The sequence below is a fragment of the Capsicum annuum genome, chromosome 10, assembly GCF_002878395.1.
Source record: "Capsicum annuum cultivar UCD-10X-F1 chromosome 10, UCD10Xv1.1, whole genome shotgun sequence".
Classification (NCBI taxonomy): Eukaryota; Viridiplantae; Streptophyta; class Magnoliopsida; order Solanales; family Solanaceae; genus Capsicum; species Capsicum annuum.
Genome location: NC_061120.1, coordinates 206,254,499 through 206,274,140, shown reverse-complemented (window position 1 = coordinate 206,274,140; position 19,642 = coordinate 206,254,499).

Below are 19,642 nucleotides of genomic sequence, written 5' to 3'. Positions count from 1 at the left end.
TAATAGATTTATAATCTGTTGAACGAAGGGGAAGCTGTTGCAACAGATGTGGAGCTTGTTGCAATAGAAGGGTAATCTATTGCAACAGATGGATAATGTTTTTTCTTTTCTTTTCTTTTTTGACAGCAATTGTTTTTCTTTTGCTTGTAGATATAAGGAAATGAATATTGATCAAATTTTTCTCGACCAATACAAGAGGCTACAGTAAAGATGGGTTAGGAGGAATAAGCTACTTGCAGATGGAACCACTTCATATGTGGGAGGTATTTTGTGAGTACACTAATTTTGTGAGTGCTATTTTTTTGCCGATTAGGCATTGATCATTCAAACAAGATATCTATAATTTCATAGTTAAGTTTTATAGGTTTGAACTGATAAAGTGAGGGACCATGAATATGGTTCTGATACCTTGTTAAGATTTAATGCTGATTCTTGCTCATGTCTATATGTCAGGCTTTGTGAAGTGATCAGTTTTGGTGGTATTTTAAAAAGATTCAATAGCAATTAGAATAACTTTTAGGGTTCATTAGACTCTGAGAGGGACTTTAAAACCTCCCACTACTTCAACCAAGAGCGAAAATCAATATATTTATTGCCATAGCCTAAATTTATATGGTTGGGTTGATTAGGGTGATGATTATACGCCAGAAGGTGCAGTAGGAGAATACTTGCATGGGGAAAGGGGAGTTGATAAAGATTATATCATCTGAGAACTAATTGAAGTGGAAACATAGGATAAACGAAATTTGTAGTAAATCTAGCTGATGAAACTGAATAAGAACAGGAGAAATCTGAATCAAGTGTAAATATGAAAGTGTATCCAAAAATGAAAATCCGTCTGTTGTCTCTCTCAAAGAAAATTAGTGCAGCTGGGCACTTTGCTGGGGAGCTACGACTAGGTAGCGTGGTCAGAATAATTACCTATATAGAAAATAGTAGAACACCAAGAAAGCAACTTTGCGGGCATCGAGGGTCGAAATAATGTACAATTAGAAAAAAAAACTTAGCCCAAGAATAGCTTCATTTAAAATAAGCAATTTAAGCGAAGACAACAATTTCTAAATTTTAAATCACAACCCATGCCTTGTTGTTTATGGTTCCGATTAGGTCCATTGCTATTGACCTGATCGGAACCACAAACAAGATTGAAAGACAGATTGAGTATTATTACTTCCTTAGCAATATGAATATAATTGATTGTGTTTTCTTTCCTTAGCGTGCTTTCAACATATCTAGGAGAATATAAGATACTTGCTGTAGTATGTGAATCCCGATAATTTTCAAGCTTTCCTACAACTTGCTGATTTGGTATTTAAGTTTGCCGTAGCCATCTTTAAGGTTAGTATAGAGTTCTTTGTCTTCTGTGAGCTAGTCAATAAGGGAGGAACACTTTTTTCGAAGCTGTGGCATTGTAAAGGCCTTTAGAATGTTTCCAAAACACTTTTTTCGGAAGGCTTAAATAATACATGGAGGGTCGCTATGTTTGTTTTAGGTCAATGTCTTGATGCACACTTAAGTAGTGGTCCCAACAGTTGAACAACTCACTTTCTCGAGCGCTGTTCAATGGATCTTGTTCAACTAACCTTCAAAGGATAGCCCAAAGTATAGCCTATCAAATTCTTTGAAGGTTGGTTGAACAACCTGCATTGAACAGTGCTCGAGAAAGTTAGCTGTTCAACTGTGCTTGAGTGTGCATCAAGATGTTGACCTTAAAAAAACATAACGACCCTCCATGTATCATTTAAGCCTTTCAAAGTTAGTGTTCTGAAAGACTTCTGAAGGACTTTTACAATGCCACAGCTTCGAAAAAAGTGTTCCTCCCTCATTGATGAGCTCTATGCTAATATCAAAGACGACAATGACAAACTTGAATACCAAATCAACAAGCTGGAGGCAAGCTTGAAAATTATTGGGATTCATATACTGCAACAAGCCTCTGATCTTCTCTAAGATATGTTGAAATAATGCTAAGGCAAGAAAACAAAATCAATTAAATCATATTGCTAAGGAAATATTGATACTCAATTTGTCTTTCAATCTTGTTTATGGTTTCGATCAGGTCAATAGCAGTGGACCTAATCAGAAACACAAACAAGAAGGCATGGGATGCAATTTAAAATTCAGAAATTGCTGCCTTTGCTTGATTCCTTATTTTAACCTCAGTTTTTCTTGGCAAAAGTCTTCTTGACTTACTATATATCATTTCAGCCCTCGGTGCCCTCAACGTTGCTTTCTTGGTGTTCTGCTATTTTCTATGTAGGTGATCATTCCGACCACACTACCTAGTCACAGCTCCCTACCAAAGTGCCCAGCTGCACTATTTTTCATTGAGTGATACAACAGACAAATTTTCATTTTGGATACACTTTCATATTTGTAGTTGATTCAGATTTCTCATGTTCTAATTCAGCTTCATCGGCCAGATTCGCTAGAAGTTCCTTGCTACCCTATGGTTCCTCTTCAATTAGCTCGTAGATGATATAGTCTTTTATCAACTCTCCCTTTCCCTCGAAAGTATTCTCCTACGGCTCATTTTGGCATATAATCATTTTCTCGAACAACCTTTCCATATAAATGTCGGTGAGGGGAATTTTTATTGGTATTCCGTTCTTGTTTAATGCAGTGCGATGCTTTGAAGACCTTCTCAGAGTCTAATGCACACTTAAAGTTAAGTCCAATTGCTATTGGATCTCAGCAATGACACCAAATATTGATCCCTTTTCAAAACTTGACACACATAAAGATGAGCAACAACCGTCATTTATTCATAATAGGGTATCGACACCATCTTTATGGCCCCTTGAGCTCGTCAATTAAAACCTATCAAACTAAACTATACAACGCAGGATCTTGTTTGAATGATCAATACCTAATCGATTAAAAACTGCATTCACAAAATCATTGTACTTTATGTGTGTTGTACCGATGACCTTATTAGTAATACGTTACTCCTTTGCATGAAAGTGGATCCATCGATCTGCACGCACCTTATTCTTCCTAGCCCATCTATAGGTTAATTTGAATAAACAAATGACTAACCTGTTGCAACAGATGACACATCTGTTCAAATTATCAAACAATTATAGACATCTTTTATGACAGATGATCAATTTGTTGCAATATATGACTTATTTGTTGGAAAAATCAAACAGATATATCCATTGGTTGCAACAGATTATCAATATGTTGTAAATTATCAAACCGATAGAATATATTTTGCAACAGATTACACATCTGTTAGATTTATTTTAAAGAAATTTTATTTTATTTTCAAAATACAATAAAAGATAAAATGTTGTATTTAGATCCATTTTTTTAATTTACATATTCGAAAAGTCACCAGTTTTATTTAATTAAGGGATGTAATTATACATTACTCCATTTCTAGATATGGTTGATCCGAATTTGGACCAGGTGATTTTGCGCGACTCCTTGTGGGAACTTGAAAAGCAGATTCATGAATTCCGATGGGAGTTGGGCGACATAGAGCAAGGCTAAGGAGGGCCCTACTGCTACCGGATGACGATGGGTCGATTGAAAATAATGATAATAATAATAATAATAATAATAGTAATAATAATAATTAGGTTATGTTTTTATTTTAGTGTATCTATTTTCTTTTATTATATCGGATCTACCCAAGGTATGTTTTTTTTATTGTATATATTTATATATAATGGATTCAAAAATCTATGTTTGATCAACTTTTGATTTATAATTCTTATTTAATATTTAATTTTCATTCTGTCTATTCCTTATTCTCAACATGTCGACTGTTGGAGGTAAGGATTGAGCGTTTGTGGCAACGGATGAACCATATGTTGCAATAGATGGTTAATCTATTGTGACAGATGTATCATATATTGCAACAGACGGTTATTAATAAAAATATTGAGGGTGAAAATTCATGACTTTTTGATTATTTAATATGAAAAATGGTTCGTAAATAAATAATAAGGAATAAATGATAAACACAATTTATAACCATAAAAGAACGGTTATTTAATTTTAATAACTGGTCGTGACTTTTCACCATTTTTGTTTTTAAATCTATTTTTTAATTATTTATTTATTATATAATAAAAAAGTCACAACATTGGATTAACTAAGGTATATGATGATTGTTAAAAAAAAAGGTGAACAGTCGTGACTTTTTATAAAAACTCACCAGCTTGCTTTAATTAAGTCATTTCTTTTCACAAAAAAATAATAAGGAAATAAATGATAAACACAATTTATAACCGTAAAAATGGTTATTTAATTTGAATAATAGATGTTAATATAAAATAGGCAACAAGTAGTGACTTTTCGTCATTTTTATTTTTAATCTGCTTTTAAATTTATATAATAAAAAAGTCACCAAATTTGAATTAATGATGTAACGACCCGAAATCTCCTCCCGGGAAGTCACACGGTGCTTAAGGCTACAAGTAGCCCCAAGCTAACCCTTTGAGCCTGTCACTACATAAAATAACTCATTTCGAGAAGAAATAAATAAAACACTGGTACTGTCATATCAAATGATAGGAAATACAAAGAAAATACTTGGTCGAAATGACCACAATACTGGAAATCTCAACATACTAACAATCTTATAACTAGTCTGACAAAGCCTCTACTACTTAAGTCTACTAGAGAGCCATTGGGACAGGTCCCCAACTGACTTAAACTGAACTGAAAGCAATAATATGTCTACTAAAACACTAAAATGCCTGAATATAGGTCCTCGAACCATGAGGACTCACCATTGTAGAGATGTAGACAAAGGTACTCGAAAATCACTGACGAGGCTGGGACTGAGCACCTGAACCTTCATTATAAGACAATGTAACACATAGACGTATATGTGGATCAGCACTTGGGAATGTATTGAGTATATGGGGGTGTATGCATTTACAGAAAACAATATCCATACTCTTTAATCAAATCATGCATGAAAATATGAATGACTCACATAGCTTGAATACGTCTACAATATAAAGCTCATAAATCATGTAGAATGAAACATTTAACACAAATCTCGTGAGTCATTATACTTTAGCTTTAAAATTTGAAATTTTCTCTTATTCTCATTACTCGTAGACTAAAGAAAGCTTTAAACAATACTTTCAAACACATGCATCTATCTCATGGAAAGTAAAACTTCTTTAATGCTCAAGAACTTAGAACTCTTTTAAACTCAAGACACTTGGAACTCGAAATTCTACAACTCTTACTAGTAAAGAAAACTACTTTCTTCTTGGGAAAATTTTACTTCAAGAAACTATTTTGAAAATCTTACTATTAGGGAAAATCACTTATCTCAAAGCTTTAGGGAAAATATTCTATCTCAAGGGAAAATACTTTAGGGAGGTTCTCTTAACCGACATAAACCATGTGAGCTACATGGAGTCCAATGTATTTTCCTCCTAAGAAAGAAACCTCACGTTGGAGAGAGGCGTCATACTCTTGCCAAGGAGTATAACCTCAACTCAATGATCAGTTATCTCGACCCCGGGCCCATAAATCTCAATCCTACGATGGCACGTAGTTCTGAGGTATAAAACTGTAGTAACTTACCCAACTTAGTGCTAAATACTACTCCCTTTAGTTAGCTACGCTCATCTCATGGAAATCCACTTTAAAAATAATCTCGTGGTTCATAAAGAACCCAACTATAAAATCTGTAACCTCATGTAGTAAAGTGGATTTCAAAGCTACTATGACCATTAAGGTAAAAAATTTCTCAATAATCTCAAAGTACTCAAATCATGGGTGCTTATAGCACAAAATTTCATGAAATTGCAAATCTCAAGTAGGGCTTAGTGACCCATAATCAAATCTCAAGTTAAAACTCATCAAAATGCATACTAGATATCATATGGACTCATAAATCATATAGAAATCTGGAATTTATAGCAATTTGTCTCAAAATCTCAACGTACTCATATACTTCAATTTCTAGAGCATTACAACCATTAAATTCTCAAGGAATAACAATATAGGGTATAAACCCAGCTTCAATTTCTTAAGAAAATATGTAAAATCATTCTATTTGACTTTCAATTCATGGGAAACATCAAAAGCTTGCAACCAATAACAATGGGTGAAAAACCCTAATTCAATTTCATGTAAAATCTCATAAATTATAGAAAATTTATAGTTTAAAATAAGTCTTTAGGCATAAGGGTGAAAGGATTACTCTTGTTCAAAACCCCACATGCCTTAGATTGTGAAACTAGATGAACAAGCTTGCTTGAAACTCCTCTTCTTACTCTTTGAGAGAGGGTTCTTGAAACCTTAGACTTGGGGAACTTGAATCTAAACTCAATTTGTAGAATCTATGGTGAGTTCTTGAATTTCTTGGAGAAGGGTTTTGGATTTTCTCTTAAGAGAGAAACCCTAGCTCTTGGATGTTTTGGGAGATAATGAGTTTATCTGTTTTGTTTTGCATATATCTAAGTGTTAAAAGGGGAAAAAGGCCGAAAAATCCTTTTAAAACGACTTAAAATTAATGAACGGGATTTGCACCGGTCGGAGTGACGGTTTGTCGCTAGTCTGATGGTCTGTCGGATCATCCGTCGTACGTTGGTCAGAAAAAAGCCACACTGCCTTAGTTGCAACGGTCCTAGCAATGTTCCGTCGCTAGCTTGACGATCCGTTGTCTTGGCTGTCGCACTTGGGCCAGAAGAAGGAGTCACTGCCTTGGTTATGACGGTTCGGGTGACGGTCCATCGCAAACTCGATGTTCCATCAACTTGTCTGTCACACTTGGGTGGTTTCGATAACTCTCAGCAAAACTGCCATAACTTCTCACCCCGATACCGGATTTGGACGAAATTGGTATCGTTGGAAAGTTAATTCAATTATCTACATGAAAAAATTGATATTAGGGAAATTCTACATGGTTTAAAATATTCCTCACTTGGGAAGTCAGCCCTTACTCTTATTAAAGATAAAACTCAACTTAAAGAAAAATCTGGGGTATTACTAATGATATGATGATTATTAAAAAAGATAGTTTATATGTTACAACAGATAGATTATCTGATGCAATAGGTTGTCAATTTATTGCAATAGATGGTATGTCTGTTGTCACAAATGGGTTATCTGATGCAACAGATATAGAATTTGTTGCCACAACTCAATAAAAACGGTTACAGAAAAGAACTAATTAATAATAATAAGCTAAAAAGTCATGATTTATCACAATAATCAAAAATTTAATCAGCAGCTTGATTTAATTAAGTCATAACCTTTCAAAGTAATAAAAAGTGACAGTTTGTATGTAATTAATAAATGGAGGTGAACAGTCACGCCTTTTTGCCTATCTCATTCAAATTCAATCCTTCATAAATAGGCCTCTCCTTACTCGTTCATTCTACTAAATTTATTTCTTGCATCTTGTCTTTCATATTACACCTTCAACCACTTTATCTTTCCAAACTCAGGTAAAAGTTTTTCTTGCTTTTTGTGTAAATATACCCAATTGGTAGTATATGTTGTATTACATTTGAATTTTTTTCTTTACTTTTGTTTTTATATTTTTTGTTAATTTATTTATGTTCTAGATATGACTGATCCAGTATGGGACGTTGCTATTTTACAAGAAACCATATGAAAACTTCAGACGCAGGTACATGAATTGCTATGAGAGTTGTCTGTCATGAGAGAAAGGATGCTTCAGGAGATTTGGAGGCTGAGGAGGGAACTACTATTGCTGGTTGAAGATTGAACGACTGACAATAATAATGATAATAATAATTAGATTATTTTTTTCTTTTATCCTATGTATTTTTATTTGTTTTAGTTTCATAAAAAAAATTATGTATGATAGACTTTGACATTATAATTCTTATTTAATTTTTATTTTTTCTTTTTTTTTCTCAATAAACGTGTTGACGATTAAGGAATAATTTGAATCTAGTAGCAATAGCAAGAGTTGAAACATATGGGTTATCTGTTGGGTTTGTGGTGGGAGTTGTATTGTGTTGTTCCAAACAAATTACTCATCTGTTGCAACAAACTATTTATCTGTTGCAATAGATAAATAGTCTGCTGTAACAGATAAATTTTTTGTTACAACAGATTTCTCGTCTGCTGCAACAGATTACCCATATTTTCGACTCATGTTACGGGCACTATAGAACCATAAACATGAATCCAACATATGATTGTTCTCTTGCAATAGAGTATGTATATGTTGCAACAGACTGAGTGATCTATTTAAATTGAGGGCTCTTATGTTATACTCATGAACGGGTTCTATCCATTGTTGAAAAAACCACAGTAGCAGTGTACCCAGATGACAAATTCAACTAAAAATTATAATTTTATTTACCAAAGTCACCTATGAAGTAATGCCAAAGTGGAAAGTGATGTACAAAACAAAATTTCACCTAAAAATTGGTCAAGTAAAGTAGCAGTAGTAGCGGTAAAAACAACAACAATGGTCGACAGGAAGAAGATGAAGATGAAAATGAAGTAGAAGATGATGATAATGAAGCAGAAGATGATGAATAAAGCAACAACAAAAATGAACAACAAAAATTTTGAAGAGAGAGAAAACAACAACGGATGAGAAGAGAGAGAGAAACACGCCTTTTTCCCTCTGTTTCTTGTTATATTGACTAATATTTGGATCAAAGTGTAAATTTAAAAACTTGTGGGTTATTCTTAAATTTCTCCAACTTTCTTAATCCATAGTAAAGTAATTGTCACCTCCACTAAATTATTAAGACTTGAGTCATCTACACCCCATTTTCAAATTCTTTTATCACTTTTAGCTCAAAGCCCCAACAGCCTAAACTAACCCGTGAATACCCTTCTCTACTACCCCCATAGTCCCACCCCCCACCTCAAAATTGTTGATATCATATCTCCCTCTTTTCCACCATCTAGGGTTTCATTATATTCATATATATCCTTTATTTCACGCTTCATTATTGATTATTCTTGCATTCTTGCAAAAATACCTGTTACTTTCATTTATTAATTAAGTTTTACTCTAATTAGATACGCTCAATACGTCTATCTTATTATGAAACTTAATAAAAATTACTGATTTATTAAACATTTTTCCACTATGACAATTTAAAATCCACATGACATAAAATTGAATGAGGCAGATACCGCGTGGCATAACATCTCAGTGGCAGATTTTTATTCCTTAATATTCATTTTTCCTTTTTTCACTTTTTCCTTTCCTTTTCCTTTTCTTCTATTTCTTTTTCTTTTTTCTTTTCTCTTTTCCCTTTTTCTTTCTCACTCTACCCGACTACCACCCCTCAGCCTCAACGCCACCTCAAAATTATCAGTGTCAGATCTCCCTCTTTCGAACCAATTAGGGTTTCTTAATATACACTTATGTCCTCGATTTCACACTCCTATTACTGATTATCTTTGTGTTCTTACAAAATACCCTTCATTTCTTTTATTAATTAAGTTTGTTTTTTGTTATATCATGGGGTCAAATACATCTCTCTCATTATGAAACTTAATTAAAATATTCCTTTTTTAAAATACTTTTTGATAATGACAATTTAAAATCCACTTAGCCTGACATTTAGGTGAGTTGTATGTCACGTGACATACCACCTTAGTGCTAGATTTTTATTTCTTATTATTCTCTTCTTCTTTTCTTTTTTTTTCCTTTTCTTTTTTTCTTTTTTTCTTTTCCTTTTTATTTTCCCTTATAGATAATCGAACTCCCCCCTCATTCCTCAATGTGGGGCTTTTGACATGAATCCGGGATAGTTAAGCCTTGATGCGGATATCAAAGTCTGGATAAAAGTAAAATATATCAACAAATAGTTTGTGTTCTAGCTAGTGGTATGTGATCATCTTTCCTAGGAAGTACTTTATCTCTAATATAAAACTTTTTGACGCAAATTCAAAATAGTCCAACCCAATATGTGTACTGAATGCTGACAAGGTGAAAATGAAAAATAAATAAATTATCAAAGGTATTTGGTTTGAGGCCTCAGGTACAAAGTCATATTTTTTAGAAAACGCTTTATTTTTCAGTGTCAATGTGAGACTTCATGACACAAGTTCAAAATAATTAAATAGTATGAGTATGAAACACTAAGTGAAAAACTAAAAGAAGAAAAAATATAAAAGTACTAGACTTGTTTCATAGGTAGGCTAGGAATGATAAGATATATGATAAGATAAACATCTAATGGACCTTGGACTAATACAATGGACTCATAATTTGAAGCCCAAGCAAATAGGCTAGCCCAGTAAAATTAGACTTTATTAATTAAAAAAAAAATTACATAACTCAACACCTTAACTTTTCTATATTACTTAAAATACCATCCTACTAAACATATTACAAAAATTCCTTCTAATTGACAACACACGCGCTTTTCCAGACATATTACCAACTAAAGCTCAATACAACACCCAACTACTGTTTTGTAGCCTAAAATCATGGTAATAGAGGCGAAGATTATGCCAAAATCCGATCTTGATGCAACAACCGTTATCATCCATTACAATTACTCCATTAACTTAATTATTCAAAATTAATTGGAGGTTAGTTTGTTTCTAGTTGGTGATTTTTTTTTATTAGTTTAGAAATTGAAGAAATCCTTTTTCAATTTTATGTTCTTTAATCATTATAACAACATCAATGTAGTCAAGACCCTCTTTTAATTTGGGGCTTACTCAATTTTAGTCTGCTTCTATTTAAATTCATATATCTGGGTTTATTCCTAATAACTTTGATTATGAAGACATTGATTTTCATAAAGCATTGAAGTGATCCTACAATCATGAAGAAGTTATGGGATGCTACTAGTGCTAAAGAGAAGAAGCATGCTGCTTCTATTTCAAAGGAATGAAGAAAGGAAGTTGTGAAAAGAGACCCATTACCAAAGGTATGTTATTTATGTATTTGATAGATGAATTTTTTCAAATCAAGTTATTTTTATGTATCATAATATAAAATGTAATAATATAAAATGTAACAAATGTTAGTGTTAATCTTTAATCTGATACATAATCATGAAGATACTATATGTGCATGAGTTATGATACATCACAAATTTTCTAAGTATGATACATAAGTATGAAATATATCATGATGTCTGATACATACGTTATAGTTATGTATCATAATACAAAATGTAACAAATGTCAAAGCTAATTTTTAATCTGATACGTTACTATGTACATAAGTTCAATGCATATGTTATGATACATCACTGTTTCTTAATGCAGGGGATGAAATATGTGATCAAAACTATTTCACATCATCCACTGAGGTTTGACATTTCATGCAACCATAACTTTGCGGCAATGTTGAGTACTTTGTGGGTAAAAAATTACTCAATATATTTAAGGAGACATGCTTTGGTGTGTCTATTGATATGCCCAAATTAAATTTTCAAGGTCAAATAACCAAATGCTTGTTGATGCTTGAGTTTAAACAATATAGCCCAAATGAATTTCATGTATATGTCAAGGGAACTGTTCTGAAATTTTCTATATTTGATTTTCTCTCATTAGTGGTCTGAATGCATCAAAAACACTGAATAGTTTCAGTATCCGACTTCAGAACCACCTGTGTTATTGATAAAGTATTTTCCAGAGGCAAAAAATGGAATCTCCAAAAAAAATTGGTTGAACGGTATAAGATGGGAAATTCTGACAATATTTAGGATGCACTGCAGATGACCATATTGTATTTCATTCATATGTATTTGTTATCTGAATCCAATGATGCATCTGTTAGTTTTTTAGAATTCATGATGATAGAGGATGGTCGATACCAACATTATTCGTGGAAAAATATTTCTTTCAACATGTTGATGAACTCGTTGAGACAGGACTTCTTCATTGAAAAGCAACTTTATTGTTTAGGAGGAATGCCACATGTTCTTAATGTCTGGATCTCTGAATGTTTTTTTGAAGAATATAAAGACATTTCTTACCGTATTGGTAACCGTATACCAAGGATATGAAACTGATTTGTCATTGGAACAAAGCCTAAATTCGAGAAGTTCATGAATGGAATATTTAGAAAAAGTAATTTTTAGTTATTTTCAATCATTTTTTTTTGTATTTTATGTTGTATACATGGAAAGTTTTTTTTATGTCTCCATTATATATATTTTTGTAAATATATGTTGAAGCATGTAACTCATTCATACTGTAATATAGTTGTAGAACAAACATCTTCCATATTAATTCCTGCATCAAAATAATTTTGTCACTGTTATATGATACATTATAGTACTTGTATGATACATTCTGATACATAACTGTACAGTTTATGGTACATTACTAGATGTTTAAAGGTAAAATATTGATACATTATTGCTCTTATATTCATTTAACTGAAGTTGTTATGTTTTTCAATCTTAATTATAGTATGTGTATACCAACCTAAGTCCTACGATTGATGAGATGAAATGTCTTCAATTGCCAAATCATGCTGGTATGGATTTAAAATATTATGTCAATTCAACTTTAATGTCCACATCTCGTGGCAAGCAGAAAAAAGTTGATCATAAAGCAACGATGATAGCTGATTCATTACCTTTGGATGATTTTGATGATTTTACTACCCCATCACTAATCGTAATGGTAACTAATTCAAAGGCTAGGTTTGATAGATCATTGGCACCGCCTTCAAAAAGAAGAAAGATAGATGCTGAGCAAAAAGAATCAATGACTGGTCAAGAAAATATTAAAGCTCAGTCATCTTTCAAAGAAGTCAATGTATCCTGGCATATCAAAATCAATTGCTGACCCAATCAATGAAGAAGCTCAACATGAACCATCTCTATTGAACTTTGGCGAACAGACACCATTAGGCGAATAGTCACCACTAATTATAGCACATATGCGTGAGTCTACACAGAAAAATATTATTTCTAGAGGAATAAATCATAAGAAAGTCTTGATTAAAGTTGATATGGATGCAATTGAATCATTTGTCAAAACATATGTAAGTTGTAACACCCCGCACTTTTGGGCTAAAGTTTGAACCGTCCTTTCTACGCGTATAGACCCAAACCCAATGATTCTTTATTAATATATGTGTGATTATCAATCCTATATTGTATGAATACCTTTGAATATGAATTAGGGTCAGAAAATATCCCAAACTCAAAGATGAGTTGAAAACTTTTCTATCGATTAAGTTTTGATGAACGTCAAAACTTGGGTCAACTTCCATCGACCATAACTTTTTTTATATAATGAATTAGGGGGCCTACTATATATCAAATGAAAGGTCTTTGAGTCCTATTTCAAACTCTACCGGTTTATCCTTAATCCAATATTGGGGTAAAAATATATACCTATTTTATAGATAGGTGTCAATCTGCCAAAGGTCCAATGGCCAACCCAACGGACCATCAAGTTAGTGACGGCCCATCAAGAAGCCCGTTGGCCAAAAAATAGAGAGCTCAGTTATTGGAAATGACATGAAGGTAGAGGTTATGATCGTCACCAGCCTAATGATCCGTCAACCAAGCAGTCAGGCGAGTCCAAAGTTTCACAGACGGGACATTTTAAAAGGGGTGTTTTGGCACTTTTTCTCCTCAGAAAACCTCCCCAATGGATTTAATTACTCTCTAAATGTTATTAATCAATCATTATTAGTTATACAACATCACAATCCTTTTTTCACTCTAAAAAATAAGATCAAACTAGGGTTTTCTCCAAGAATAAGAAATCAAGAAAATCTCTCCTTAAGTCCAAGATTTCCAAGGAACAAATGAAGATTCAAGTTCTACTCTTTAAACCTTGTAATCTATGGTACATGGGGCATGATGAAATTTTTTTCAATAACATTTACATGTTGAGAAATCATGAATTCACAAAAGGGTATTGAAATTTCAACTAAAATTATGCATTATGAATCTTTCTTTATAACAAAGTTTTGGTCTTAAGGCCTCTCCCTTAAACTCTATTATTGTTCACACACACACATATATATACATACATACATATATATATATATATATATATGTATGTATGTATATGGTTTGAAATTTGAAACTTGAATTGAGAGCATATAATCGTAATCCCTCTTTTGTTATAAATCCCCTTATGTTTATATATTATGAATAGTTCAATTTCATATTGAGAAGCATGTTACAAACGTCTTCAATATTAGTTAAGACTTGGTTTTGATTATGAATTAAAGGGAAGGGGTTTTACATGTTGATAAATATTGAAGATACATAAAAAAGGAATTGCATGGTTCGTTACAAAATACTTAACCACCACATGTTTGTTGAAATGTTGAAAATAGAGAATCTTGCATAGTTTGAAACAAGTTTTGAAATAAGAAATCTCTTGCATTGTTAAATATTTTTGGTAGTCAACCAAATCAATTTGATTGAAGGAACTAACACATATTATTATATGGATCAGACATACGACTTGTAAGTCTTGGTATGATGATACCAAATCAGATAATTCCATAACATACTCGAAATATAACAGAAGTTAGATTTCACTTATATTTTCAGAATAAGAGTTTTGAAAGATGCTTGTTCACAAAAAGGTTAAAATGGGCTTAAGAGATGTTAGGTGGTTACCCGAAGAAGGCACGAGTTTAAAGAACTTATTGCCAGAAATCATGTTTTGCTGATATGGGTTATTGTATCCCCAAGAGGGATTATACGCTGGCCTAGTACCCTGTGGCATATAAGAATCAGAAACTTCAACTTTTGTGGCAAACTTGGGTTGGGGGCTTGGCCGCTGAGTCAAGGGAGGACTCTATATAGCCCATGAGGTCATAGAATTATAGGGCGTACTACCTAACTCAGAAGTAATACAAAGAATAGAACCGCATTGACAAGAATATTTTAAGATTATTAGAGATTGCCCATGTATTTTAAACTATATCATGATTGATGTTTCATGACTTGCTCTCACCTATTTTATATATATAAATACATTATCTTAGATTGCTTTGCATACCAGTACATTTGTATTGACCCCCTATATTTTAGGGTCTGACGCTCAGTCCAAGGGTCCCTCTAAGCCGTAGATTTGTCAGACAGACGTGTGCAGTTGGTGAGCCTTCCTTATTCACCTAATGTATAAGTCATTGTTATTTTATTTTAGTTTATGGTCTGAGTGGGGGCTTTGTTCCAGTCTTTAGACAGAGGTTATTTTTAGTTAGTAGAGATTTTGTAGACTAGTGTTAGATGGTTTTTATCTTTCTTAACTCATTTTAGTATTGAGTAGTTTGAAATAAAAGTTGTCCATGATTTTATTTTGTTATGTATTACAGAATTTCCTCTTTGTATATGAATGGTGTCTGTGATTTTGAGTTAGAAGGGATCTCGAACCTTCAAGGTTTAGGATGACCATCACAGCCAGGGCCCTGGTTTGGGTTGTGAAAAACTTGGACTCAGAGCATAGTTCATGATCCTAGGGTATCTGCGAAATCGTGTCTAGTAAAGTCTTGCGTATGGGTATGTTATGCACCACACTTATAATCAAGAGGCTACCGGACATTTAGGAGTTGTTTCTTATTCTTTTATACTCTACTTCGTGATATATCATCGTCCATAAGAAAGTTATTCAAAATTCCTTCCTTGTTCTAATTTTATTGGCATGCCTCATTGTCGAGGTGATACAAGTATAAAAGTCTAGCTCCCCCAGTGAGGTGGTTCTCTCTGATTGAGTTATCTATAAATGTTATGAGATAGCACAACGACTTGAGAGGAGTCCATTAATGAGTCAAGGTGTATTTTGATTCAAGTGTATATCTTGATCCTAATGAAATTGTGTTTTCCAGCCTGAGGTACAAAGTGTATTCAGTCCTCTTTTAAAATTCTTGTTGCAGATGTCATGCATAAGGGTAATGATGGGTAGCAGAATGTTGGAATTATATTTCCACTTGAATAGTAGTATACATTAAAGTGTCATGACCTATTGGTAATGAGATGGGCCAAGAAGTTGGTGATATTAAGTCACAAGGGTAGAAGTCAGAGTGAGGGTGACTTTTGTGTAAATAAATATTTTTAGTTATATAACCATTGATTGGGGGATGGTTTGCCATTTTATAGTCATAGACTAATGTGGTAGCAATAATTGTAGATTGTATGGTAGTTTGTGAAGGAAGTGACAGGATATGATTATTATTTATTCATAATAGGGAAGGATCTTAGAATGGATGGTTATGGTGGTTGTAGAAATTATTTATAGGTTGTGAATGAAAAGGGGTAGATTAGTCAATAGGTTATGGGTAGAAATTCATTGTTGTACATGGAATCTTGAAGGTAGTAGTGATGTATGCATGGATAAGTAAATATGATGTGAGAAATTAGAATATGCTGATAAGATTGAAATAGTTTATATTATAAGATTAAGATTGACTATATTTATTATGTGGCTTTACCCCTTTTGATTGTTTTTCTCTAGTAGTTTGAAATTAGTACTACGTGTGAGAAGGTATGTAGTAGATTTTGAGCTTTTGTAGTAATGTCATGGAGAGGATGAACTTATAGGTCATAGTTAAGTAAAGTTATAGACTTAGGTTGATATTTCTATTTGATGGAATAGTATAATATGCGGCATGCTTCATCGGTGTAACATGATTGGTGTTAGAAAATAGGATTGGACTTTAGATGTGGATTGTGGTGGTGAGCATAGTAGCTTAAGATTAACGATTTATGTTTTGTGGGAAAGAATTAATAGGGCTTGATGAGATTTGTGAAAGAGCCTAGGTTGATAATTTATGAAAAGTTTAAGTGGTAATCGTGAGGTGTACAAGTGTTAAGATGATGATTATGGTGGAGTCATTAAGTGGATAAGGGCATAAGTATATAAGAATAAGTTGCGACTCCTTGGTAGTGTGGCGTTAGGTAAGATTTTATGGTATAAGTCTCTTATGTACCTAGATTTTGTTCTTGAATTTATTTTTGTATGGAAAAGTCTGGGAAGTTGTTTTATGGTGTTCTTTAGAGTTGAATTAAGGAAATATAGGTAGGCAATATGCGCCTTTGGTATAGTTTTACAAATGTTGTTAAGTTGTAAGTTATGTGATTAAAGGTGTAATGATAGTATTATAAGGAATTGAAGATGGAGTGTTAAATGTTTAGAAGAGTGGATGTCTATGCCCAAGAAAATGTTAGTTGTAAGTTGATGACTTTGAGAGTTAGAGGAAGTTACGATTAGTGTCCCTGGAGGGGGTGACTTAGAAAAAATTTAGTGTCTTTATATCAAAATTATTAAGGGGAGTTGTGCTTATGTGTATATTGATACCCCCTTTGTGATAAGGAGTGTGGATGCGTACTCTCATGAGAGTAGGAGTTGTAGAGTGATTGCTATAGAGGGTAGCAAAAGTTAAGAGTAGCATTTTTAGAAACAAGGCCTTCAGAGTATAGTTCATCAGGGAGAGTTTAGAGTTTAAGTATATGGTGATACCCCTTTGTGTTAAAAGTTGTGGGTATAGATTTGATGAGAAGATATGTCTTTAAGTTCAGGAGTATGACTTTGATATAAAGGGGAGATGACGGATTAGAGTAGTCCCCGAATTTTCTTATAATGTCAAGTTTCAAGTAAGAATCATGATAAATCAATCCCTATTCAAGTAAACTCCTCCTACTTCTATTTGAATGGACATCTAACAATGTCTTATGTATTCAAGTATTGTCTATGTCTAAGGTTTGAGATCTCTAGGTAACTTATGTCATGTTTTGACCTCCAAACTAGAAGAAATAATGTCGTCTAGTGATCCAATATTTTAAGTATCCAAGCTCTATGATATGTTGCTCAAATCTGTATCCCAAATAATGCTTGGTTCTAAGGAACTATACTTTCATATGTTACCGATTCATTTTTATGTCGGGATTTGCCAAAATGATAAAGTTGTGCAAAATCATAACTTTTTTGGCTCTACAAATGAGAAGCGATAGCTTCGAGTAGAAGTCCTTGTCTCAAGTATTGACTTCATGAATTACAAACTTATGTTATACGACTAGTGATGTAAGCATTCATGTTTCCCATTATGGTCTGTCCTAAGTACTCATGCTATGTTGTGACTATGTCAGAGCATCTCTTTACTTATGAGCCAAACACTTGATATGTGAAGCACTTCATCTCTATTCTATCATATCTTCATTTCATGTCCCTCCTTAAGTAGTACAATAAGTATAAGTTATGGTCTAATAGTGTTACTTCCATTCATGAAGTTTATGCTCGGGTCCCTCAATGACCCTCTGTATGTTAGTATGATAGTGGTTGTGGAAGCGTGGTGATGTTTTACGTAGGGGAGTAAATGTTCTTGAAGGTAAAAAATTTTGGATATGATTTCTTGAGATAAGGTTATAGAAGAAGAAGGAAGAAGGAGATGAACTTTTGTTGTGTGAAATAGCTAGGAAGGAGAACTGTGGAGAAAATATTTGTGAGAGTGATTGAAATTGTTGGTCTAAGTAGGGAGATCCATGTAGTGGGTGTAGTAATGATTAGGCTTAAATGTTGTGATTGCTGAAAACACAAACCAATGCGTTGTATGGTTAGTACTCCTTGATTTAAAACATGAGTGTGTTTGACAGTAGTGATAAGGTGAAGTAAATCTTCCTAAGGGGATGTAGAATATGGAGTCCCATAGCTTAAACTAGCACCTCTTTTCCCCAAGTTAGGATTCAACATAGGAGTATTATATAGTAGGACTCAAACTCGTATAGTTAGATGTGTATTGGGAGAATTGTAAGTTAGAAATAATGAGGCATGCAATTTATTGTTTAGGGCGTAGACAAGTAGTGTCTCTAAGTTTAAGTCTTTTCGTTGTATCTTGTAAGATGGAGAATGTTTCTATTCTTATGTCCTGTGAGAATCTCATATCATGTCTTGTACCAATCTTAATCAGGCCGAGAATTCTTAGAAAAATTCATGTCTTTCAATGTTTTGATCATGTGTGTAAGACCCCACAAAATCCTAAGCTTAATTCAATCCATTTCTGCTTGTTAAGGGGTCCCATACTTAGAAAATTCAAGCTAAGTTTCAAGACTTAGTTTATTTTTGGCCTTCAAAGGTTCTCATTATCATCTCGTGATCCTAACATTCTTAAGTGGTCTATATTTCCATTAATTCATGATCAGGAAGGTCAATAGGTGTTACCGGACAAGTTTTGGATTTTTCAGAACTCATTTAGACAATGTTCGGAGTCTTAAAATAGCAGAGCAATGCAATCTTGGCGTGCCGCGTTGCCCATCGCGTTGGTTAACATTTTTGCAGGATGCCAGAGCCAAAAGTACTAAGGCTTGGTGTGATTATAGCATGGCGCATTAGGTATCACGCCGATGCCATTGACGCGCCGCGTCGCTTATAGCATCGATGCCCAGTTTTCAGTCATTAAATGACTGCATCATTAAGGGTAATTAGATCTTTTCCCCTAACCTTCAGCCCTCAAAAAAAAAAATTGATCCCTAAATAACCCAAATACCTCATTATTCTCTTAATTTTTCCCCAAGTTCATCATTCTCTCTCAAAAGGCAAGAAACCTTAGCTTCAAAGTTTAAGAACAAGGCTCAAAAATCTCTTCAAGAACCCTTAAGGATTTATGTTCTAAGGTATGTTAAGTGTTCATCCTAGGGTTCCTTCCACCCTTGGAGCTCAAGAAACCTTTTAAAAAACTCAAGATAATATTTTTGATGGATTTCATGATTTAGTTTGATTGTGT